The 26,873-nt window shown below is 42.5% G+C and overlaps 1 protein-coding gene across 8 annotated transcripts in view; it reads right to left on the bottom strand.

The window, feature by feature from the left end:
• Esrrg (estrogen related receptor gamma) overlaps positions 1–26,873 on the bottom strand; it is a 606,111-nt gene that overhangs the window by 410,597 nt on the left and 168,641 nt on the right. For all 8 annotated transcript variants that reach the window (XM_021166361.2, XM_029477729.1, XM_029477722.1 and 5 more), the window contains one exon: positions 9,647–9,734. The gene's annotated coding sequence lies outside the window, so the exon portion shown is untranslated. The remainder of the gene's footprint in view (positions 1–9,646; positions 9,735–26,873) is intronic.

The following is a 26,873-nucleotide window of genomic DNA, read 5'->3' as shown; positions in this document are numbered from 1 at the left end:
CTAGAGGAAGTTCCCAACACCCACGTCAAAGTAACTCATATGACTGCCTGTTTAGCTTTGGGCAATCTAAAGCTCTATTTTGGCCTCTGTAGATACCTAAACACATCAAATCACATGCATGCACACACACACACACAGGACACACACACTCATGCACACGCACACACACTCATGCACATGCACGCACACACATACACACGCACACACGCACACACGAATATGCACACAGCCATACACACACTAACATACACTCAGCTCCCACCATTAACAACAACGCTCTGGGGAAGTTTCATGGGATAAGCTTAAGAATCCCTTTCTAGGTGCTGAGAAGTCAAGAGAAGAAAGTAGCCAAAACTAGTCCAACTGAAAAAAAAAAAAAATGTTGAGTGTAAGTGACTGGTACCCAGAGTTCCCCATAGGATCTAATTTTATATATTGTTATTAGCTCTAAGGTGGCAGATCTTGTAGCGCAAGCTCTTTATGCATATAGCTTGTGGAAAGGCACTGTGTGTAGACTGCCTGGCCTTCTCATTACAGTGTCCCTTGTACTCACAAAAGCTCTGCACCTGTGGAATCCCTGTCAGCTGTAACCACACCCCTCCTTCCCACCTCCTTCCCACAGTGTCTCTCCTCAACTGATTCACTTTTCCTCACCCCTTCACATCCATCTTGCTCTCCCACTTTAAGAGCAAGGTAGAGTGAATGGCTGAAGAGCCCCTTGGTGCCAACTCTTTGCATTTACCGTCACCTGAACTCCATGCCCTGCCTCTTTACTTCTGATGATGTTGCCAGGCACAGAGACGACTCTTTAGTTTATTCTGTCCTTCCCTACTGGAGCTACTAGCCCTAACTATGCCCGCAGAGACTATATCACATGGTGAATGGGGTATTTTAGCGTTCAGAACAATGGCCCCTTGGGGAAACAACCCAAATGTCCATCCAAAAATGAGTGGGGAAACAAATCATGATAGAATAGCGTTCCACTTGAAAAAAAAAAAAGGAGATTCTGATACCTATGACAAAATGAAAACCGTGGAAGATACATTTAGTGAAACAAAGCTGACAGAGATAGGCCAATACTACCCAGGTGCAGTGACATGAGGCACCTTGAGTGCTCGTTGTAGAGACAGGAACTGGTGTGGTGCATGCCAAGGGCTAGGGAGAAACTCGGAGGTGTTGATTAGAGCTTTCAGCTGAGGTGACAACACAGGCTTACAGATGGGTGCTCATATCACACCCCATGTGAATGAATCCAGAGTCACAGAACTCCACAACTTTCATCCCATCTATGGGATGGGAAGATGGTTCACTGGGAAAGCACATGCCTTGCAAGTCTGAGGGCCTGTGTATAATCTCCAGAACACTCAAAAATAATGGGGGACATCCTGGCATGCTTATAATGCAAACAGTGGAACCATGGAGTCAGAAGGGTTCATGGGGCTTATAGCCAGCTAACCGAATGTAATGGGCATGTTTTGGGCAAATGAAAGAGTCTATCTCCCAAACAAAGCAGATGGTATTTCTGAGTAACAACACCTAAGCCTGCCCTCTGGCCTTCCTTCTTTCTAAACATTCATTGGTCATTTTACCATGTGTCGCTGAGAGTACAAGAAGATAGGACACACTAGAACTCATTACCTAGAAGGGACAGGGAACAGGTCAGAAGTAACAGAAAATCCCATAAAGTTGAAAAGTATTGAGTGAATGCACAGAAGATAATGAAGGACTGGCACATGTGAGTGTGGGTGGGGTGCCAAGGTGGGAGTGGGTGGAGGACACAGGGCTTGGAAGGGAAGCTCTTTAAACTGGGATGTTGGCTTCCAATAGGAGTGGGGTCAAAACTAAAGAACATGTAGACGAACATTCCCAATGAGGAGGATAAAAAAAATGAATGAAAAGGTATCAGAGGTGGTTTGGCTTGGCTGAAGCTTCAAAGAGCCAAAAGGCATGCATCAGCCTAAAGAGGGGGCACAGTAGCTCGTGGAAGGGGGACACTGAGAAACGACATTAAGCCTATTAGACAATTTTCCATAAAAGCTGAATGAGAATGCTGGGCTCCATCTCCTGTCTTCCTCCTCACCGATGCATTCAATTATAAAGATGCTCAGCCTGGGAGCCCCGTCCAAGCTCAGCAGCTTGCCAGCAATGTCATCACCCACCGTCCTCACCCTCCCTGAGCACTACCCACACCCCAACTCATGCCCACACATCTTTCTGACCTCATCCGCATCCTCAGCTACTGTGCAACTTGCGAGAGACCTTCCCTCTCCCAGTCCACAGCAGCCCCTTACCCCCCACGGTCCCTCCCCAGCACACACACTTCTGAGCCAGCCAAGTCCATTATGTAATCTTCCTTTCTGACTCACATCCCCTCTGAGGAACCTTTCTCTGACTCACTTCTCCCTGCTTACACTCACCCTTTCCCCTTTCATCTTTAATCTCCCTTCTAATCTGTTTCCCTGTAGACAGCCTTCAACATGACTCTTTTCCACTTCATTCTGTCTATCTCTAACTTTGCTGCTCACCATGTACGGGATCCATTATCCATCTGATGAGCATTTGTCACCTGTCCTTCTGAGTTTTCCTTGGAACCACTGTCTGCTCAAACCCCCCTCTGCCATCAGAGAAAAACTACATTCTGACTCCATGGTCTGTGGACCATGTCCCCTCTGTCACTGCCTTCTCTGTCCAAGTATCCCTATCAACAGAAGCACCCACTATGCAGACTTTGTTAGGGAAAATAAGGGACTTCACTGTGGTAAAGAAAAAGGGACCACTAAGTACACTAAAACACAGTCTCGACTTTCCAGAAGTGTTTGAGCTAGCTAACGTGTAGGGATAGATCACAACAGGCTGACTTGTCTCCAGCTAGGTATAAAACCATACTCAAGTGCCCATCAGCAGCCAAATTTCCTTCTTACAAAACTGGACAGGAACAGCGGCAGGAAGGAGACATGTAAGGCAAGTCCTGGAGAATAGCTGAGGTTTTAGAACGCCTGAAAGGGAGCCTGGTGGGCTGCTGGGAAGCTGGAAGTCAAAGATGAGGAAGTCCACAAACTTGGAGTGAAAAAGGAAACACACAAGGTCCCCTAGGAATTGCTTTCTAAGCCAAAGACTAGCAGCCAAAAGAATGTGATGTGTTAATACAATGGTTTTGTTTGTTTGTTTGTTTTTTGTTTTGTTTTGTTTTGTTTTTTGCCAGATCATTGTTAAACTTGGGAAGATATGAACAATCTCCATGACTTCTGTAGGGATTTGAGTCATGAAGGGTACGCCATTCTGGTTGAGGCCAGCATTGAAACCTGGCTGCTAAAATGCATAATACTGAGTTCACTTAGGATGAACAACTAGCGTTCATCAGCTGGTCCCAAGAAACTACAGGAAGGCGGTGGGATTTAATTTATTGTAATATTTAAGGAGTGCAGCGTGTTCATTCAAAACAACTGTATAAGATTCGTCTTAGCTTCGCTTCCCATTGCTATGGTGAACTATTCCGAGAACTGCAACCTAAGGGAGAAAGGGCTCGCTCTAACAATTCAAGGGCACGGTCCCTGCTGGAGGTGAAGTCAAGATGGCAAGAGCTTAAGGCAGCTGGTTAGATCATGTCATAATCAGGAAGCAGAGAATGACAGACGCCTGGAGTTGCTCGTACAGTCTGGGATCCCAGCCAAGGGAATGGACCCTCCCACGCGGGGGGGGGGGGNGTTTGCACATGAATGAAGCAACGTTGATCCCCCATGTGCACATCTAGAGGTCATGCTGCCAAGGTGAACAATCAACACCGACCATCACGAGGTGTAAAATCAAATCCGGGTAATTGGAATTTCCAGTTTTCTATCATTTCCTTGGGTATGTGAGGACTTCCCTTCTGGAGATCTGGATGTCACAGATGATGGGAACACTTCTCAAATTAAGAGCCTATTCCCATTGGCTCCTCTCTAGTCATTTGGGGGCAAGTGTCTCTTTTCTTTTATTGTTTAACTTTACAAATTCCACTCTCTGCATTCTCTTTCCTTATAAGCTTTCCTTAGCCTCAGGGACAACAATCATTTTTGTAGCAAGTCTGAGAAAAAAAAAGAGGAAGAAGAAGAAGAGCTACACATATTTCCCACTGATCCATCTCTTTGGTTTATTTTGGTGGTGCTGGGCTCTAGTTACTGTCCTAGAAGAAAATGGACAAATTATATAGATCAACTTAGAAGGACATTGCCTGTGGAGGCAGAAAGCATCTGTTAGGTCCCCTGAAACTGGAGTCATAGATGGTTGTGAGCCACCAAGTCAGTGCTGTGAATCGAAACTAGGTCCTCTGAAACCCACTTGGCCATCTCTTAAGCACTTCTACTGCAATGGTTAATAGTAGCCCCTACCTACATAGTGATTCTATTTAGAAAAGAAACTGCAAAATGTTGATCATTCAACAGCTCATTGCCACAAATTATTCATATTTCTGTCCATATATCTTATCCTTCCTTTCCATGTCCATTTTTCTTACTGGTTTCATATTTTTTCCTGCAGTCTAGTTTCCATAAAACTGTCTTTGCTAGCTCTGATGTTGGGAGGTCTAGCCTGGTCTAACCAGGTCTACACTCTTCCTTTAGACCAACATGCAATGGCAGTTTCATGGATGAGATTCCTCATCACCCCTAATCCCACATAACTTGGTATCTCTTGGACAACTACCCCGCCTCTGTCTTTGACTTGTGTCTCTTCTGTCTGCCCACCTGAACCCAGTCTGACTACCTTACAGTGTCTTCTTCGGGGCACCATGGGTTGCTCTTTTCCTGAACAAGTCTTTCTAGCATCTGTGCAGAATCCATTCATTTACCATTGTTTCTCTCAGCTTCAGATTAGAGTCCATTTGCTTTACTGAGAGATCAATTGGGGAAACTATTAGAGTGTATGGTGTATATCTGAGAAAGATTGATATTTCAACTCTAGTATCTGCTCTCTCTCTCTCAGGTTAGAGAACAACTATTTCATCCACCATAAATCAGCACAACACATGTCTTTCATATGCCTACATGTTAATGGAAGAGATAACTCCGAATAGAAAATCAAAACTCTTTTAACTAATTTTAGAACTTGCTTAAAATGCAGATTCCTTGCCAAAGTGGATAGAGTGGGCATAGGATCCTCAAGCCCTTTGCCTTACCTTATACTCATCACTGAATATTTCCATTTTCCCACGTGGTCAGTATCCCTGCATGCAAGGATCAGTTCTTTAGTTGTCAACAACTGACTGCCACACAATTTAATGCAATGCTGACACACTATGATAAACACATGCACACACATTATTCATGCTCCATATATACCATACCCATCACATACAGATAACACATCTACCATACACACACACACACACACACACACACACACACACACCTGAAGACTGCCTCACAGCCTATAGGTTTAGGACTCAGCTCCATGGCAGTGAGTTGCCCTTTACACACCAGCCCAAACTCGTTGGCTACCCAGAACTTTTGCTGACTATAAATTAGAGCCCATTTTGAATCCCTTCTCTCACTTAAGAAATACGCTAGGACAGCTCACAGTGCCCAGGAAAGTGCTTTTCCCTGTGTTACATTAGTAGATGATATTACAAAGGCTACACGTGCAGAGGGCACAGAGCACCATGCACTGGTCCCCTGCCCCTCCAGGGCCCTTCACATGCTCTCTGGACATCATATTTCCTGGCTTTCATGGCGTCTTCACCAAGGAGTTTGACAGGTTATTGACTCTGCCTCCAGCTCCTCCCTCTACCTTGAGGATGAGAGGTGGGGCTGAAAGCCCCTAGCCTCTGTCCATGGCCTTGTCTTTCTGGAGAGATGCTCTTGCCCAGGAGCCCAAGGGCTATCAGTGCTGCACGAGATGCTCTCATCCAGTGGGAAATCCCAAGATTGGTTGCTAAGCCCAAACACAGATTTTCAGTATCCATCACATTTCCCAAGATTCCCTTGGATTCCTGCAACTTCTGTCAACAACTGAACTGACATATCACCAGGGGAAAAATAGGGTTGATGTGCCAGGGCACAATTTCTTAGGAGATGTTGCAACGGCCTGCTCCCAGGGCTCTAATGCCCAGGGGCATTGCCAATAAAGAGGTTGATCACTTCATTAATGTGAAAGTAAGTATTTGGAGGTCCTTGCTGGCACATACTTAGAGGCCTTGAAAGTGCATAAACACACACACACACACACACACACACACGATATGTATATAAATATGTATGCTGCCATACATATTTATATTCTTACTGCATACATTTTGCATTTCTAAGTGCCATGGCTATATACTGAGAACTAATTTATCATAAAATTTTTCATGGAGTGTTGGGGGAAATTTTGCCTAAGAAGAACTAATTAATGGCTTCCATGGTTCCCTGGAAATTTTGGCTCACACTAAATGTGCAAAGCTAAGCACTAGGGGCAAAGCTTGTAACACACACATCAGGATCAGGACTGCCATTCCACATCATTGCTGAAATCAGAGGAAGGACGTCAAATCATCATTGCTGAAATCCATTTGTATTCCCAGGGCACATATCCAGTGTGTCAGAAATTCACAGAGAGCCATTCTCAAGGGTTCCTGAAACATCCACGCTGCAGATAAGCCACACTCTCAGGCTCCAGTACCCTCTGAGTGGGTCTTCCCATTTTAATTGCCACTTAAGCTTGCCCTGAGAAAGACGCATATTTTTTCCCCAACAGTCTATTTGGTAAAACATAGCTCAAATTTTGTCCCTGCAGAGCCAGCCTCAATCCTTCTGCTAATTCTCAGTCATAAGTAAACAACATTGACGAAGTCACTAAAGATGGAAACAATAAAAACAGCCAGGAAGGGCAGGAAAAAAAAAAAAAAAAAGACTGCCAAGATATTCTGTCTCAGCTCGCCACGAAAGGTATTAAAATACCAATGATACAAAAATAGACCAGCAATTATTCTTAAGAGCTCAGGAGAGGAGAGCAGCCACTCCCAGACTTCAGGAGCTGGGTGGCTTGAAGGTCTCATTGATTACTTGATCAGTTGCTTGGTGAATGAATGATTAGTCCTCGGAAGGTCGGAATTAGTGACTAGGGGTCTGCCTCCTCTGAATAAAATGTGTAGTCTCCTCTCTCCCACCCCAGTGACAGATGATATCTGTTTCCTCCCATGAGTTTTGAATTTAGGAGCCACTGAAGCTCAGCAACACTATATTCTGGCTCAAATGAGCTGAAAATTGCATTCAATTTGAATTTCAAAACTGGATGGGAGGAAGGGAGGGAAAACCCCTGAGCACCCATCAACAATCCACACCGTTCTCTTCTTCCTCCTGCTTCCCCACAGTTCTGCCAGGCTGGGGACCCAAAGCCCAGGATGTGTTGCAGGACAAAGAGCATTGCTGGATCCCTGCCCAGTCTGAGTTTAAAAATAAACTTTTAATAGACAGGATCAAAGTAAACCTCACTTTTACGTACATGCATAATGCAGAATGCAACCTGCCAAACAAATAGATTTATTTATCTTTTCCAAACTCGAGCTGGCCTGATTTCTTTCTTTCTTTCTTCTTTTTCTCTGATGTACTCTGGCAACAATAAAGGTGTCTTTCTTTGGAAAACTTTGCAAAAGTAAATGATTTTCTAAATTTAAATCCTGAACGTGGAAGATGGTTCAGTGTAGGGAAATGCTAGCTACCCAAGGGTAAAGACTTGAGTTTAAGTCACCGGCATGAATGTAAAATGTCAGCTGCATGGAACCTTAGTCATGGGGACATGGAGGCAAGAGGGTCCCCTATCTTTAAATTATGGTAGAAGAAGACTGAAGAAGATTGCCGGCAGTTACCTCTGGTGTCTACACAGACTCCAAGTATGGTGACTCCATTAGTACACATACACACACATACATACACACATGCACACATATACACATGCACACACACATGCCCACACATGCCCACACACATGCCCACATACATACACACATCATTTATGTCTCTGCAGTTGACAGAAGACCTCTTTCCATGATCTCCACCCTCTTACACGCCTCACGTTAGATAGATGTCTTGTCCCAACTCTACTGAGGAACCACTGATGTTTTCTCAAATCGTCAGATTTGAAAATCTCCAAGAGAACACCTATTTAGATCAATTTTGTGGTAAATACTTTGTAAAAGCCAGCCTACTTTTAATTTCCAAATAATTGGTTCTTTTTGTAGGACCGCAGCAAGCATGAATTTGAAGCACACTTGAGCTTTCAGAAGCAATACCTATCACTTCAGACAAGTAGATTTCAGTACAAAAAAATGTTTTTGAAATAAAAAGGATAGTACAACAAGCAACATATCATACCTTAGACTCAGGGACAGAAGGGCCCGGGGTCAGAACTCCCTGTTAGGAACTTGACCTGAAATAACAAAGCTAGAGCTCCCTTCATTCAGCTCTGCTTCTGAGAACTGAAACCTATTTTCCCATCCCTGAAACATTGCTAGTTTGTGAATGAAACAAACTCAGGTCCTTCATGAAAGGCATTTCAGTTTGAAAGAGCCATTTTCACACTGAAGCCAAAACCTGTTGATTCTCTTCTGAAGTCTGCCATGTTCAGCAGACACAGGAGCAAACACCTCAGAGAACAGGGACAGAGTGGGCACTCCTTTCTGCAGGACTCCTCCATTAGGCCTTACTGCATGTGCGCAGCAGGAACTCAGCAGCAGGAACTCACTGCTGCTTCTACCTGGAAGGGGCAGTAGGTGCTCACCCTGCCTCAGGTCTACCTATGCGGGAAAGCTCTGACAGAAACAGGTCCCCAAGCCAACCCTGTGAGCCTCCAGTGACAATCATCACTGTGTGGTTCACAGGACCAAGTGAAGGCACTGTGCCCAGAACACCAGCAGAGTAATGGATGGGACCTGCGACATCTATGGTTTTCCTTCGAAAAACAAAGTGACATAAGCTCAACATTTATGTATGGAAGTAACAGAGCATTCAATAGATAATGAGTCCATAAGTAAGTTTAGAGTCAGAGAGCTTTGCCTACCATAAACACAGAACCAGATGCGCAGAGAGGTAAGACTTTGTACTCTACCAAAATACAGCATTCAGAAACAGACTGACCTTGCCAACCACATTTTACAGGTCAGCACAACTCATCAGTACAATGAGCGTACAACCTCGCCAAAGAGCCTCCTGGTCCCTGCCACCTCCATGCAGTGACATCTACCCATCAACACATGCCACAAAACGCTGCTTTGGAGAAAGGGACCATGGTGATGCATTCCTGTGGTCTTTGAACTTGGGTGACAGGCAGGACAGATCTCTGTGAGTTTGAGGCCAGCCTGCTCTACATAAGGAGTTCCAAGCCAGCCAAGACTACACAGTGAGACAAGGCTATATAGTGAAACCGAACCTTCTTAAAATAAATAAATAAATGCTGCTTTTACAATTTAAATAAATAAATCTTTTACAATTTAAAAGACAAAATGAGCAAAACCCCAGACCTTTCTGTTGACCGTAGTATTGGTTATAAACGAAACTCTCAACACAACACAACACAACGCAACAGAAGAAGATGTCAGTGTGCTGCCTTACCCTCGGTGTGTAGCTTGGGGCATGGCATCACACAGCTCTTAAGAGAACATGGACATCTGCCAGGCTCATGGGGAGGACCTTACCTTTCCAACTGCAACAGTGCTAGCGTAGGATGTGTTCCTTACATCTTCATCACTTCAGGTTGCTTCATTGATGAACCAGCAAGTAGCTCTAATGTGATAGAAGCAAGGGTCCAACCCAAAAGAGGAAGGAAAAAAAGGAAAAGGTGAGGTCATTTTCTTGGCCACTGCATTTAATAAAATTCCCCAGGCAATAGAGTTAAGCACACATTAATAACTATAATAGGTATGCTGAGCTTTTAGCTTTGATTTTCCTACATATACCATCAGGACTGTGTTAACACTCCAACAAAAGACTAGTCCTCCATCTTATTTTACTTTTCTTTCTTTTCAGGTTCCTTGGACTTATCAATCTTCTATTCCTCTCTTATGTATGTATGTCAATGTACCAGCAAAGTTTCGAAGCATTTCCCACTACCACGCCCACATGTAGACTGTGGAAAACAAAACAGCAAAACAAAACAAAGATATTCTCTCAAGACCAATGGAGTCACTAGACATCAGCCTGAAAATTGCATGCATTTCCCCACATTTTGTTTCTTATTTGGGAATGGACAGAAAGGTGCAAGTTTTCAAAGGAACTTCTCAGTTGGTATTAACCAAACGTGAACAAAAGCTGTTTCTCCAAGTATGTCAGTCAAAGGAAGCTGGCAGGTCAAATCCCTCTAAATTGCTTGTATTCTCCAATTTTGAAATATAAAAGAGACTGTTACACAGGATTTGACACTTTTTAAATCATTACTGTTACATACAAGAGCTGTTCTGAGCAACAGTAATGTAGACTTATACCTCATGGAAGGGACAATGAAAAGTTCATAACCAACAGGTGACTGGTTGGGTGTCTGGCCTAATACAATATATCGAACAATTAAGTAGCCAGATGGCACTGGACTGTTTTCCATGACACTCCTTGGGACATGACTGTGCTAACTATAGGAGGGAACATTTCAAGATGACTGCATTGCCTTCAGAAAACTGCTCAAGTCTGTTCACTGGGACCCCTTTAGGCACACGGTCCTCCACCACCCGACCCTGCACAGCCCTGCTTCTTCAGGCATCCTTGGCAATGATTGGGTTAAAAGTGCAGTGCATGACAAATGATCAAGATGAAGCTTGGGATTGCAGTCTCCTAGTACACCAAGGCTGTAAAACACCCAGTTGGAAGTACACTTTATTTGCTTTGAGAAACTACTGGAGCATTGGAAAACAGTGGTGTGATTTTGAGAGAAATTTGGGGGTAGAATGAGAGCCAAAGATCGAGTAGGACAAGAGAAGAGGAAGGGGGGTCTACTGTGGGTTGGAATTTGACAGGGAATGGAGTCAATAAAGGAGGCTGCTTGGCAGGGAAAACTAGAGTGTTTGCAGTACACTCATGAATGAGACAGGATGCATGAAAACACGGCTGTGAAGATCCAACCCTGTTTATTTTCCAAGATTGTGAGCACAGGAGGCCTGTTGAAAAGCTGTAATTTGTGTGAGTATAAAGAAACATTAGGAAAGATCCCACCCAAATGGCACGGCAGAGTTGGAAGCCTGGGGAAGCTTGTTTGGATTTCTGCTTTGAAAGAAAACTGAGGGAAACTGAGGGAACATGGGACAGGTGCTGAGCTGAGCGGTTACGTTGCTGTCTGAACTCGTTGACCATGGCTGTGACCAACAAGGCAACATTGGACATGTGTTACTTGGGACAGTAAAATGGCTCATGGGTACAGACTCTTGTCAGGCAAGCCTGGGGACCAGAATGCACATGAAAGTGGAAGGAACGAAGGGACTAGACAAAGCTGCCTCATGCCCACACACAAACATTCTCTTCCTCCCTCCCTCCCTTCCAACTCCCCTCCCTCCCCTCTCTCTCTCTCTCTCTCACACACACACACACACATACACACACAAACATACAATAATAATATCATGATAATGATAATAATAGAAACAATATTTTAATTTTTAAATAAAACACATTATTTGTGTAGAACAGGGATTATTTATGGGGAGAAAGGAAAGAGTATGGAGGATAAAATTGGATAATAGGAAGTTGGATATGATCCAAGAACATCCATATATGTATATGTGTATATATATATATATATATATATATATATATATATGAAAACATCATTCTGTTGATATAAATTAAAAGGTGTTAAACAAAACAAAGCGAATTATTTGTCAAGCCCCGTATCTAAGATTGGCAAAAATTCAAAACAATTATAAGGATGACCTTGGGAACCAGTTCTTGGATTCCATGTACACGAGGTCTCTCAGTGAGAAAAGATGACAGACAGAAAGGTGTGGTATTAACTCCTATACCTTCTATGATAGCCACTTAATAAAATGAACTTTAATTCCCCCAAGTAAATCCTGGATTGAGGGGTGATAATGAACTAAGATGAACAATTTCTTAATAAAAATGCGAATGATATATTGAAGGATAGTAAAAACAAGTTTTGGAATTTCAGTTCCAGAGACTAGGGGTGTAGCTCGATGAGTAAAGTATTTGCCTAACACACATAGAGAGATGGGTTTCCATTCTCATTACCACATAATCTGGGCATGGTGGCACAAGGCTGCAATCCCAGTACTCAGAAGGTGGATGCAAGAGGCTCCAACTTTCAAGGTCATAGTCAGCTATACAGCAAATTCAAGGCCAGCCTGAGCTAAATGCTCCCATGCCTCAAAAACTATGAGAGAAAATTAGTGAGAAAATCAGTGAGGGAGAAGATTTCTGTGGCTAACCTAGAATGCTCATGACCACTCATTCTGCGAGTAACCTAGAACACTCACTACTACTCACCTTGTGGGTAACCTAGAACACTCACATGGCCACTCATTCTGTGGGTAACCTAGAACACTCACTACCACTCATTCTGTGGATAACCTAGAACACTCACTACTACCCATCTTGTGGGTAACCTAGAACACTCACATGATCACTAATTCTGTGGGTAACCTAGAACACTCACTACTGCCCATTCTGTGGATAACCTAAAAAGCTCATGACCATGTATCTCAGTTGGTTTCCGGAATCTCAAACAATAAGAACACATAGACTGGAACACACCAGCTTTATAAACTGGGAATTTCGTGTACCTAGCTAACTATTGAGATTGGAGGTACAAGCTGACAACAAAGAAGTAACTCTAGGAACCAGCTGTGGTGGCTTGGATGCACATTGTACAGGGGACAACTTTCACATCCGTCCAAGTATGAATAGCAGCACTCCACTCTGGCTGTGACATGTGAGGGTTAGGGATCAAGCAAGCATCATGGTTGCTGCCCCCATTCCACAGAATATTTTTATATCATATAGAGATATAAACTGCCACAAAGCCACTGACCCCAGAGCAATGGAATTTCTTATACCATCTCTTCCTTTACCTTATACCACCCTTTGCAGGAGCCTCTGCATTTTCTAGGTACTTCCTTTGACAGAGTATTACTTCACCTCTAGTGAGCAAAAGTTGATGCTAAATTCCTAATCTGTGATAAGAATGGATATTCAAGGAAAAAAAAGAGAAAGCACTGAGTATATCATAGTCCTGACATCATTAACAACACAGGCAAAGACAACGTACTTATCCTGTACTTATCCTTGGGGAAACCTCCACATTAAATCCATCTCACTATGCTAAGTAGCCTTGGAACCTACTTCCACTCAGGTCTGAGCTATCAGTTCATGGACCATCAAGACCAGCAAATGAACAGCACAATAGCACAATCAAAGATGCTCTGAAAGGGGAAGCTCCCGTTGTTCCCCTGTTCCCTCTGCACAGAAACTGGGTACAGAGTAAGACAGCAGGGGCCCGGCTGCAGGGTCTCAGCTTCCCGAACTTCTTGTCAGGTATTGTTCATGTGGGTCTGAACAATTTGGTTAATTGAGGATTTGACTGGGGTAGGGATTGGGGGGGGGGGGAGTGGCAGTTCCAAGACCACCATTAGAAGGGTTAATACTGGCAAATGCAGGATGGCTACAGGAGCCACTGTTAGTTGGGGATATACAGCAAAAAGGACTTCATTCCCCCCACCCCACCAGGAAACTATCTCTAACAATGGAAAATGAATGTGATAATCTACATGGTCAGTAACTAAGCTGTTTTTAGGGTGGGTAATAAGATACATCTTTACCCATGAAAGAAGAAATAGCAAATTCCCCTAAGTGTAAGTGAGTTCCAACTTAGTATTCCAGATTCAGCCTTCCTGGTATCGGCTCCCTCCACAATTCAACAAAGCAGATAAGGACCTTTGGTGCAGTTTCTAATAGTGAAAGGTCTCTTGTAAATGAAGACAGAGGATTTTCAAAGTATGTGATTTCTTCAATAACTGAGCCAAAAATCTTGGCTCTGACAGTCAAACATTCCTCTTCCACTTTATCTCTGAGTTGTAGAAGTTTGAGAGGAAGACGGCAAAACATCAAGAGAAAAAAACAAAAACAAAAACAAAACAAAACAAACAAACAACTGAATGACTAAAGAAGCCATGGGAAGCAATAGGATGGAAATTCTATCTTCCATTCACAACAGAATAAGACGTTTTGAGCAGTCTACGTGAAATGGAGCACGTTCTCTGCCTTCTCATGTCCTAGGAAGTAGAAGGCCACTGTGTGTGTGTGTGTGTGTGTGTGTGTGTGTGTGTGTGTGTGTGTGTAAGAGAAAGACAAAGACAGAGAGACAGAGTCAGAGAGACTGAGAAAGATTAACTCAAGACCACTGTGGACTAGTCTAATGTTCTACCAACCATGGTGGCCTAAAAGCCCCCGTAGCTTTTCCAGACCTTGAATAACCACAAGGGAGATAAGATGGAAGTCTCTTCCCCATCTTGGGGGAAAACACAGATCACTTCATTTCCTTGGAATCTTCCAGAACAGCTGGAGATGGGCAAGGCTACACTGACCCCACTTTCAGGGTAATGTGATGCTTGTGAGAAACCGTTCTGCAGATTCTTAGGGACAATTTTTAAACTCACTTTTAATGTGTGTGTGTGTGTGTGTGTGTGCGTGTATCCAACAAACCATCTCTGGTACAGAAGATGACATAGCAGTTTTCGCTAATTATTTCTGCTGATTAATTAAGAGGTTTTAAAAAATTACATCCATTTACAACAAACAGCTCCCTGTAATCTCTAAGAAAGCAGAATGATGTGAAAGAAAATTGAGAGCCACTGAGTACCAGGTACTGTGGTAGATGGCATCATCTGTCCATCAAGGAGGTAAAAAGGGGTGGGGAATGCATTTTTTTTTAACAAGCATTAAGAGCAGAGAGTGCTAGGGAGGGATTGTGGGGAGGAAGGAGGCAGCTGCTCAATTGGTTCCTATTTTCAGAATTTCCTTCAAGCTGGCTCAGATTGAGATCCATCAATTATTTAAAAGGTGTAACATGATGCTTCCTTTGTTGAAGCAAATCAGCCAGCAGACCCCTGAGAGAAAATAAAAAATGAATTAGGAAGAATTTATTAGCGTGCTTAAAGAAAACAAAGATTTAGCTATCGGGAGTGACTTCTAGAAAGAGTTCAGCTTCTGTCTCCCCAAACCCACAGACCTTTTCTTCTAGACTTTTCCTCGCCTGTTTGTATTTTCAGCAGGAGATCACACAGAGAGGTCATATGAATCATTCCCTAAACTTCTCCTTTCTTTGCAGACTCTGGCTTGATGTATGGTCTTCATTTAAATTACAAATACACTAATCTGCACTGCTGTTTACCAAGTAGCATTTTAAATGAAAGATACAAGAAATTGCATCGCTCACGTTTAAAAAATGACTTTAGACTCCAGACCTAAAGGAAGAAAAAAAGAAAAAAGAAAAAAGAAAGCAGCCAGTGTTGTGTTCTGAGGCTTCAGTGGCTGCTCCATTTCAGCCAGTGGATGCAATTCAATGAGTGGGCTTTATACTCGGTTGCTATGACTCTGACTGAAGGTTTGATCCAGAACCAGTTTACCATGCCCTAACTCTGATATTTGGGGGTCGGGTGGGGAGCAGTTAAGAAAAAGTAAACTGACCTAAGGAAAGCTAGTCCCAGGATACTCTTTACCATCACCCTGGGACCATTCATTACCATTTACTTAACTAGCTGAGGTCACTCTCCAAGAGAGCTCGCTGCCTGAGTCTGTTGTTCCTAGTTTTAATACACTCCACAGATATAACACATAGCCTAATATGAACCAGTAAGGCACTGGTTTGCATCACCCTTAGGGCTCTTTGTGTTTCAAATGCACAGAACAGAATCTCCAGGTTATCATCAGGACTCTCTCCATAGAGCACAAGGCAGTAACGGATGTCCTACAAAAGCCTCTAGACTTTGACAGTGGAGAGCATGACTACACTACTGTTCAATTAGTCAACTGAGACTTGCATTGAATTTGAAAGATATGGTAAAACACATTTGGCACCCCAGGGCCCAGTGGCTGAGCACACGTTAAGCATGCATGAGGGGGTTGTCTCATGGAAACTATCTATGCTCAGCAAAAGCAAAGAGACTGGAGTCCAGTGCACCAAGGGGCCTCATGGGCCATCTGGACTGTAAGCACTATGTAAGCACACAGTATGGGTCATAAGGAATGGCAGGAGCGCGTCAGGCTGTCCATCTTGTGGGGGTACAGATTACCACACGGACATCTTTTGATGCCTGAATTCCCAGCTCCATGACTAAACACTCTTCCAATGGTTTTCTGTCCTCAATAGATACAACATATCTAGGGATGAGTACTAGCTACCATTGGGGAGTTAGAGATAGCAGGTCTGATTTCTTCCTCACATACAGACTGTATTTCCTCCCAGATTTTCTATGTGTGGTGCCCACTCCAACAATGTCCAACTAGGACACTGTGTTACCTCCACAGCCCTGCTGCCCAGGGTGCTTCCTCATTTTCTCCTCCAGCTACGTCACCAAAGTGAGATGTCCCAATTTAGAACCATTTCCACGTAAGAAATGGATGAGGGATCCAAACCATGTGCTCTACAACTTGTCAAGGAAATTAACTATAAAGACAGCATCGATATTATACAATTAAAATGAGAGCTCTTAACATATTTAATTTCCCCCTGACCTGACTTTCCTCAGTCATTACGGACAAAAAGTATGAATTCATAATTTGCAAATAGCCCTTGGTCTTTTAATATATTCTGGGAGGAACTAAGACACCCGAGCATATGAGCAGGCACACACATACATTTGAGCATACGTGTTTCTTTATCGAGGGCAAAAATAATACCGAATGTAGAGACGAGGGCTCATTCCAGGTTGTTGAAAATGTAGGCGCTACAGCATATTTTAGGTGCATAAATCATATCGTTCCATAACACTTATAATGGAAGGAGGTGGGGAGAAAGAGCGAGAAGAAAGGAGGGAGGAGAGAGAGAGGGAAGGAAAAGAAGGCAAGAGGAGGGGTGAAACAAGGGAAGGAGGAAAGTAGGGGGAGGAAGAAGAGGGAGGAAGAGAGAGAGGAGGGAGGGAGGGAAAGAGGGAGGGAGGGAGGAAGGGAGGAAGGAAGGAGAAAGGGAGAGAAGGAGGGAGGAAGGGAAAGAGGGAGGGAGGGAAGGAAATGAAGGAGCTTGTCTCAACCTTTCAACATTATTTACTATATAAAACATCATATGTTTCCCCCTTATAAACTCACATAAGGCATCTATTTGGAGGTGTTTGGGATTGTTGTGTTTTTAATTTTAACAATCATAGTTCTGAGGCTTAATCACTTGTATGTGCTAGAAAACCAGATGGTTCAAGTGGGCGTTAGTTTACAAGCTCTTGGCATAAGGATTTTAGCTTCCTTTCAGACCAAAGCTGAGTATTTTAGCACAGAAAAGAGGCAATAAAGAATAATGAAAAGAAAAACCGTCCTAGATTTCACAGGTCCCTGGCTCCCTGCCTCTCCTCTGCCACTGTGTCACCAACTTTTACAGGGAAGTATGTGTGGACAAAACAGTGTACTCCCAATTCCTTAGGAAACTCTGTCATGCTTTGGGGCAGACTAGGTGTCTGTCCATCGTGGGCTCAGCTTCACCATCATCCCCCATGCCATCTGTGGACCACTGGAAAAGAACACATCCTGTCTTCCCAAGGGCATCCCTAGCTGTGTGCTCACCACTTCCTGCACTGAGCTGATGTGAGCAGCTTCACTCACCTCAACTCTCTCCTTCTACGAGGAGATGAAAGAAAAGAAAGAAGAAAGAAGACATTGCTGAGGCTCCCATCTATGATTCCTGGCACAGCCGTGCGACACTGCCAGCAAATGTGTGAGAACCTTGGGTTGCCTACTGTGAAATCTGAGAACACACAGCAGAAACCAGAGAGGAACTGAAAGGGTGTTGGCGAGGGACAGAGCTTCGAAATTTCTTTGTAGTTTGTGGATTTCTTGTTTTCTAGGTAAGAAATCATGTTTGCTTATCCCCTAACCATTCTAGTGAAACAGCATCTTTCAGTTGAAACCACAATGCCCGTCACCTCTACACAGCTTCATTTTCAACAATATCATAAGGCTCAGAATAGTGGAAGTGCCTGGTGTCTGTGGAGCATAAGCTGTCTGTCCTGGGTAGGTTCTGTTGCTATGATAAAGACCCCGATCAAAGCAAAGGAGGAGGAAAGGGATTCTCTCAATCTACAGGTCATAGTGCTTATGGAGAGAAGCAGAGGCAGGAACTCAAGGCAGGAACGGATGCAGAGACCACAGAGGACTATGCTCACGAGGGTGTTCTCTTGTTGGGTGGTCCAGCTACTTTTCACATCCAGCCCAGGCTTGTATGCTCTGGGATGACACTGTTCACAGAACGCTGGGCCCTCCTCCATCAGTTAGCAATGAAGCCAATCCCAAAGACCAGTCTGATGGAGACAAGTCCTTGTTGAAATTTCTTCCTCCTGAGTGTGTCTTGATTTATATTTGACAAAAAAACAAATAAACAAATAAAGACAAAACAAATAAACAAACAAAAAAACCTATGACACGGTCTTATCCTTTCATGTCACCCGGATTTATTTCTCTCTCATCACCAGCCAACAAATTCCCAAGATTAAAGATATTTGAGTGCAATATGCAAAGAAGTTCCATGGATACGCCACCATGCCAACGAACTCTGTATCACACGCAATGGAAAGAAGACACAGACCATGGACATACACTTGGTCACCACAAGATGTCTTTCATTTTTCTTTTGTTCATTCCACAATAAGTTAACTTTTTTTTTTATAATTGTTGGGTTATTTCCACAAATTTGATGCAGAGCGACAATGTCTTTAGGATAAAGATATTGCATGTTTCTCATGACTATCAGCCCTGTTCCTCTTTGTGTTTTACAACGATGGATCCCACCCATCCCACACCAAAAGATCTCAAAAAAAAAAAAAAAATTCTGACATGCCCAGACTTCTTGTCATTTTCCCTAACAAGTTCAGTACGACTATTCCTGCAATGTTCATCTAATATTTAACATGTAGATATCTAAAGACAATAGTGTGCCATTTATATAAAGCATTTGAGGATCTTGGGATTTGGGTTATCTATAGGGCTTTCAATCTCCATGACGATCAAGGGACAAATAGAGTCACCCATAAGATAGCACGCTTCCATGAGGCTGGTCCACAATTAATAATAAATAAATGAAGAAATGAAGAAATGACCATTCACTTCCAATTTTAATGATCTAGGAACTTAACTAAAAACATCTATACTGCATCACGTTAGGAACACCTAAGTAAATTACCAGACTCATGATTTATATATCTGTGTGCTCTGATTTCTGAAGTAAAGTTGTCGAAAGAGCCTTCTCATTGTTTATTGCCTTTAATAAAGGAGAGTGTATCTGGTGAAATGCAAACAGTCTTGAAATACTGTCTTGATTTTCAACGAAAGAAATTAGGTTTACTTGTGTATGGTAACACCATCGCCCATGATGGAATCAATCCACAAATAAAAGGGCTCCATGAACCAGTGAAGAAGAGCGAGCTTCCTCCAACGTGAAGCCGTGAGGCCGGGGTTTGAACACAGAATATGGAACATATGCTCAGCTTCTACTGAGAAACCATTTCCCGCTATTCCAGGCAATGATTATTATTAGAGAAACAGGCTATTTTACACTTATTGAAGACATTCATCATGTTACCTAAATTAGATGGGAATATATCCAAGAAAAGTGCAACCAAAGCCTACAAAATAAATATCTGCTTAAGGATAAAATCAGCAAGACATTAAGAGTTTCCGACTACAGGAAGTAGAAAAAGGTATTGCATTATCTATTTTGGATTTGTGTTTCTATTATATATGTTTTAAGGTATAGAGTCTATTACTCTCACATATGAATTCCTTAGAGATTTATTTTTTATTTTATATGTATGGAAGTTTGGCTTGTACATATGTCTGTACATCACACGCATGCAATATTCATAGAAGCCAGAAGAGGGCATCAGATCCCTTGGAACTGGAGTTACACCTTGCTGTGAGCCTCTGTGTGGATGCTGAAAATTGAACCCAGGTCCTCTGGAAGAATAGCCTGTGCTTTTCATTGTTGAGCCATCTCTCCACTTCTGATATATGTGTTTTTAAAATATGGAACCTTCATATAATGAATGATCAGAAATAGACTTTCACGGAATGCTGACCATAGAATCAAGTTTAAAGTTAGCCATCACAGGAAATGAGAATGTTTAAAGCTAAGACATGAGTTTCTCTAACTGTACCTCTTGACCAGACACTGTGCCTGGGTTTGTGCACACAGAGAACTTCCAACTCTGAAACTCAAATGTAGTGCACACAAGTTATGCAGGGACTTAGACAATGCAGCAAATGTCAATAGTGACATTCCTATTGATAGCCCAATACTAGCAATGCTAGGCTCAGGTAACACTACTCCTGATATTACCTGCCTGCAGATATAAGGCTCTGAGCATAGCTTACAGCATGGTACATAAAGACGAATAAACCAGCCTCCGGACTGCTTGAAACGCACTGCCAAGATGGGCTTTATGCCTTACACAATGGAGCAGAAGGCAGTGGTATATATTTAAAATTTCCATTTTTAAGCTGTCACTCAAAAACTTTTCATACTTTTCTTTTAGCTTATTGATCTTTCTGGCTCGTGATGAGACTTCAGCTGCTTGGTCGGCTGCTTTTAGCTCTGCTTCTTATTAAGAGCTAAATCGGGAATCACAAAATGCTACTAATTTGGCAGCTTTCGATAGAAATGAAAGCTAAAAACAGCACCAAGATAGTACAACCCTTATGTCTTATTGCCCCAGAATCCCGGATTTAACTACTATGGAGCATAATAATGGGTGCAGCCAAACGGGATCGCTATGCAGATATGATAAAATAAAAGCTTGTATTAAGAATGCCAGATCAACTATTACTACTGTTTGATCCTTGTGAAACTTATTTTACAAAAAGAATAGTATACTTGTATAAGTGCTTGCATACATACATGTATACATGTATTCATATATACATGCATTAATATACACATGCCATATATATGCATACACATGAATATACATGTGGATGTATATACAAATTTATATATACACACATATATATACATGTAGACACATAAATCCTGTGTGCATACACATGAATATATGTGCATATGAATACAGGCATATATATGTGCATATACACATGTATACATACATATACATTCTCATATGTATACAGACATATGCATGCATACATGTATATTCATGCATATAAATCCGTGCATATATACACATGTACAGTGCATACACACAGATATGCACATGTATATGCACACACACATATGTCATGCATACACATGTGTATACATATGCTCAGATAGTGCTCTTCCTTTTATATTCCCTTTCTTTAACATACAAAGAAACCTTCATTCTTAGTTCTTCTTTCATTTTTAATTTTATTATTCTATTTTTTATTAATGTGGTGGAACACATCATTCCACATGTGTAGAGGTCAGAGACAGCCAACGTTTGGTTCTCTCCTACCATGTAGATGAGCCCTGGAGCTCAAGCTCAAACTCAAGTTGTCAGGCTTGGGGTTTGTGAGGTTCTGAGGCATCTGTGCCATCTTGCTGGCCTCATCCTCCATTTAATGCTTTGGCTTCCTCTCCCTCCCTCCCTCCCTCCCTCCCTCCCTCCCTCATACAACACAGCAGCAAAACAACCAAGCAAGACTAGCATAACAGCTATGTAACTGGCCAAACCTGATCAATCATTGTGCTTCCACTACTCACACTGGTTTTTTGGGTGGCGAATTATATATCACGATCACAATGCTTTCATAGGTTGATTTTGGATGCTGACCCTCTCTCAAATCCATGTCCATTCTCAGATTAGACTTCAGAAAAGTGGGTTCTGTTTTCCCCTCTGATTGGTCATGAAATTTATCCTCAGCAACAACAGTGTCTGGCACTTTGGTAGCATCATTATGTCACCTTTAGGAGGCTCCTACAGGCTATTCAAGGAGCAAAGCCCATTAAGGGGAATATTCACAAACAGAAAAATCTGCTTTTTTATCTCTCTTTTTATGATTTACTTACTTTTATTTTATGTGCATGCATGAGTGCCTACATATATGTATGTGTGCCACATCGATGCCTGGTACCTGTGGAGGCCAGGAGAGGGTGTCTGATCCCTTGGGACTGGAATTACAGGCTGTAGGAAGCTGCGAACCATCGAGTGGATGCTAGAGAACAATGCAGGGCCTTCTCCAAGGGTGGTAAGTGTTTCTAACTACTGAGTCATCTCCCTGCACCCTGTTTTTTTCTCAGCATATCTGAAAATGCTGGTCTTCCATAGATGCTTCTTATTTGACAGCTCTGTTGGTAATTTTAAACTTCCTGCACCATCTCAAAGTGAACCTCAAGGTCTCCCTCGTTGCTTCATTAGCAATATAAGCCCATAGATAAGACCAAAGCCAGACACTTTCTGGAGTTCTGGCTTTCACCTGTGGTCCTCTCATATCCAGTAATCCTGCCCCCTACCCCTGTCTCCTACTTTATACACTTTCTCATTGCACTCCCATTGGCTACTTAAGTGTGTCCACAGTTTGCATATGCATATAGTTGGGATGTTTGGACACCCAACTAAATAAGGCCCAATTCCATTTCTCCCCACCAGGATGGTGACGAATTGGCCTCTCAAAGCTCTTCTGACAGATAGTGGAAAGCGTAGCTACCGTGGCCAGAGGATGTCCTGGCTCCCCTCTGCAGTGCGGTATTCAGAGCACGTAGTAATTATCCATCCATCTCGTTCACACTAAAGGCATGGCAATGCAATTTTAGCCTTATAATCAAGACCATATGACAAAAACCAAGGCCATTAGGGACCAATTTCGAGCATTCTCTGCAAGACAATGATTTTCCAACCGCACTTACATATGCTGAGCAGTTGCCTCTGCATGAGTGCAGCTGCTGCCATTTACATGACCCCCGCACCCCCTGTTTTCCAAGGCTGGTCTCAGGAATGCAATAGTGCAAGGTTTCCATGCCTTGCTGGCTTTTTTTTTTCTTTTCCCAAAGCATAGTAGGAAATGCTGAGAGCGGGATTTCTACTTGTGCCAATGACCACACACTACTGGGCGTTGCTTCCCTTTCTTCTTTCCTCACTGCTGTGCCTGGACACAACTGTCCCTCTCAACTCCGTCTGCTTCCCCTTGAAGTAAAGCAAGATCTTCTAGATCCATAATTTCAGGTGTCCTTTTAATTTCACCATTATCTCTGGATATCAGAATATCAGCTTATAGTCACCTCAGTTCCTTAGTTTATGAGACATATTGCATCATAATTTCTCATTTCACCATGCTTTAAAATTATGAGGCAAGGTCTGGTGAGATGCCTCACCATATAAGGCCTCTTGTAGTGCAAGCCAGAGGACCTGAGCTTCATTTCCAGAACCCACGGGGTGAGAAGACTTCCGAGGTTTGTGCTCTACCTTCCATACCTGTGATGTAGCAGGAACACCCATACCCATACCCACAATAAATAAGATAATAAATAAATATAAATCTTTAAGAATTCTGATATAAAGTAGACGTGAGTTTCATTGGCATTTTAAATACGAAGCTGCATGGTTCTTTCTATTGAAATAATATCTTGGCATAATGAAATGCATTTGAAACTACAGCACAGCTCCATCCACTACAGATGCAGTCACACACTTTTGATGGCCACTTTCCAGAATGTTCTGTGAAGATACTCAACTATCCCTGAACTAGATCCAGCAAAACCAAGTTTGGTCAGATTCACTGTGTAACCTAGAAATATCATTATTATTCAGGGTTCTTTTAAAAATTGATGTAGTCATTTTTATTTTATGTATGAGTATTTTGTCTGCATGGATGTATGTGGACCACATACATGCAATACCCACAGAGGCCAAAAGAGCTTGTCAGATGCCCTGTAATTGGAGTTACAGATTCTGGGAGCTTCCAAGTGGGTGCTGAGAATGGAAGACAGGTCCTTTGCAAGAGCAGCCAGTGCTCTTAACCACCAAGCCGTTCCTCAGTTCTATTCCTAATTCTTTATTGCTGTTGTTGTTGTTGTTAATTATATTAAATGTAAGTTTATTGGGAAGCTGATGTCAGGCAAGTTCACTGGCCCCAAGGACTAAGGCTAGGGGAGTTGCAATGGGAATGAAGGGGGGGGGGAAGAGGGGAGAGAGAAGAGAGAGAAGGGAGGAGGAAGAGAGAGGGGGAAGAGGAAAGAGAGGGGAGAGAGAAGAAAGAGAGGGAGGAGAACAGACAGGGGAGTGGGAATTGGGGGAAAGAGAGAGGGGGGAGTAGAAGGGAAGGGGAAGAGAGAGAGAGGAGAGGAGAGGAAGGGAGGGGGAGAGAAACAGAGGAGAGGAGAGAGTGGGGGCAAGAGGGAGGGGGAGATAAAGAGAGGCTGTTCCTAATTCTTGATGTCTAATTTAATATGACAAAGCTCAGCACTTTCAAGAAAAACAAGGGAAGGATGAATTATGTTATTTTCAACAGAAAACACCCAAAAGCTTCTCGTGACTGTATCTAAGCAAATGTTAACAAAAAGATTTTATATAACATTTGTCAAATATCATGGCTTGAGAAATCTCTGCACTGAGCCATATTCTGGTAGCACAATCCAGCTCTAAAGGTAGAAGATGCATGCCTTGGTTATCAAGGTTATGGTGTACACATGGCTATGACACCTGCGTATACATCCTCAATAAGATGCTTGCTAGCTGGCAGGCAACAGAGGAAGGTGTCATATGTCAGAGGTGAGCATGTGGGAATTCAGAATCGTCTTATCCCACTGTCGATAGCACCTGGGGCTAGGCGGAACTGAAATCTGAATCCCTCGAGATGCTTTCAGAAATGATGGCCCTACAATGCCACACTGAAGATAAAGCCATTGCATGTGTGTTTTGGAAGTGAGATGTTCCCCACAGTGAGATGCTTGAATGCTCAACCTCAAGCTTTCCTGCTCATCCATGATTCCTGCTCATTTTGTACTTGCAGGGTGTTTGCAGGAGGACTAGCAGCCTCTCGCTGTACTGCCACACCATAACTTAGTGGGCAAAACTCCTGTAGAGTTAAGCCATGAAGGCTCTTCTCTGTCTCTCCTTTGCTGTTCATTGACAAAGGACCAGAAGGAGCTAGCCTGTGCCATGTCTAGTACTTGGTCACAAATAACAGAAAATGGCCAAGTCTTCCATAAGACTTCATAAAACTAAACAATAAAAGCAGCTGTGAAAAATGCCTGTCCCAGTGGAGTAATTATCCTGGACCTGCCACAGGCTTTCAGTCAAGGAACAATCTTAATAAATAAATAAATAAATAAATGAAACTTTAGAATTCTGTAAGTCTTGAAATTATATATATATATATATATATATATATATATATATATATATATATCTTAATCTGGTGAAGCACTCAAGCATCAACAGGCTCTAGGAACACTGGGTCACTCCGACCAAAGGTGGCTGCAGGAGGTTCTGGTGAACCTTGCTGAATTGGGTATCGTATCTTCTGTGTCCCCTGCTCCTCACTCTCAGTGTGACCTAAGTAGTGCAATGCTAAATCCTTAGACTCCCCTTTTATGTTTCAATATCCCCAACTACGTGGTCACAGATATTCTCTGTAAAAGAATATTCATATTTCTAACCACCCACAAAAAGACCAACTTTAGCTGATGCCTTCTCTGAACTCATTTGCCCATCTTCCTACTTAGAATATTAACTTGGATATTTAATATGAATCTCAAATATTTATAAAGTGACTCCAGTTTACATCCTTTAGCCAGATCTACCCCCATTTTCCAATATTCTAATATTTTGTATTTTCTGGTGGTCCAGACTAAATAAATAAATAAATAAACTTTGAAACTATTATCCACTCTCCTTAACACCTCTTGTGCAATTCAGTTGTCTCCTCTTTCAAAACACACTGGGGCTTGGCTAAGTCTCGTGTCATTGTCCACATCTCATCTCTGTCATTACTCTCCCAGAACACTAAGATATAACAGCATCTTTGTTTCCATGTTTGCCCACTCCTGCCTGTTCTTTGAAAATGAAAACACTCAGTTATTAGTGGATGTATTAACCAATACTTATAATAGAATGCACTGATTTTAAAGTACAAAATTTAGGGCCAGGAAGATGGCTTAGTCAGCAAACTGCCTATCTTGCCATCAAGAGGTCAAATTTACAATGCCCACATAAGAGCTAGGAGTGGCTGTATCCCCAGCACCGAGGAGGAGGCTGAGACAGGCAGACCCCTGGAGCTTTTGAGATGGACAGCCTACCCAAATCAGTAAATTTTGGGTTCAATGGGAGACCCTGTCTCAGAAATCAATATGGAGAGCAACTGAGAAAAACAACCAACAATAACCTCTGGCTGCCACTTTCATGTGTGCCCATATACACACATATACACACATATACTGCACACATATATACACATATACTGCACAAATACATGCACATACACAAGTCAGGTGTAAAATTTGATAAACTTTTACAAATGTGTACCTTCTCAAAACCATCAAAACTGAGTAGATGACATTATTATCACTCTAGAAGGTCCCTTCTTATATGGTCTAGTCAGTCACATGACAGGAAGTTCTGTCACATGTCAGAAATTTAAAAGAAAGAGGATACAGGGGTTTGGTGGGGGTGAACATAATATCTGGTTTCTTTTTTTTACAACATAGGGTAGAGTCTTTGATTTCATATAAACTACCTGCTTTTCAAATATTTGCATGATCTCTCTCTCTCTCTCTCACACACACACACACACACACACACACACACACACACA

This window comes from Mus caroli, chromosome 1 (assembly GCF_900094665.2).
Source record: "Mus caroli chromosome 1, CAROLI_EIJ_v1.1, whole genome shotgun sequence".
In the NCBI taxonomy this organism is placed as follows: Eukaryota; Metazoa; Chordata; class Mammalia; order Rodentia; family Muridae; genus Mus; species Mus caroli.
The sequence above is the reverse complement of the archived record's forward strand: the minus strand, read 5'-3'. Positions and strand labels throughout refer to the sequence as shown.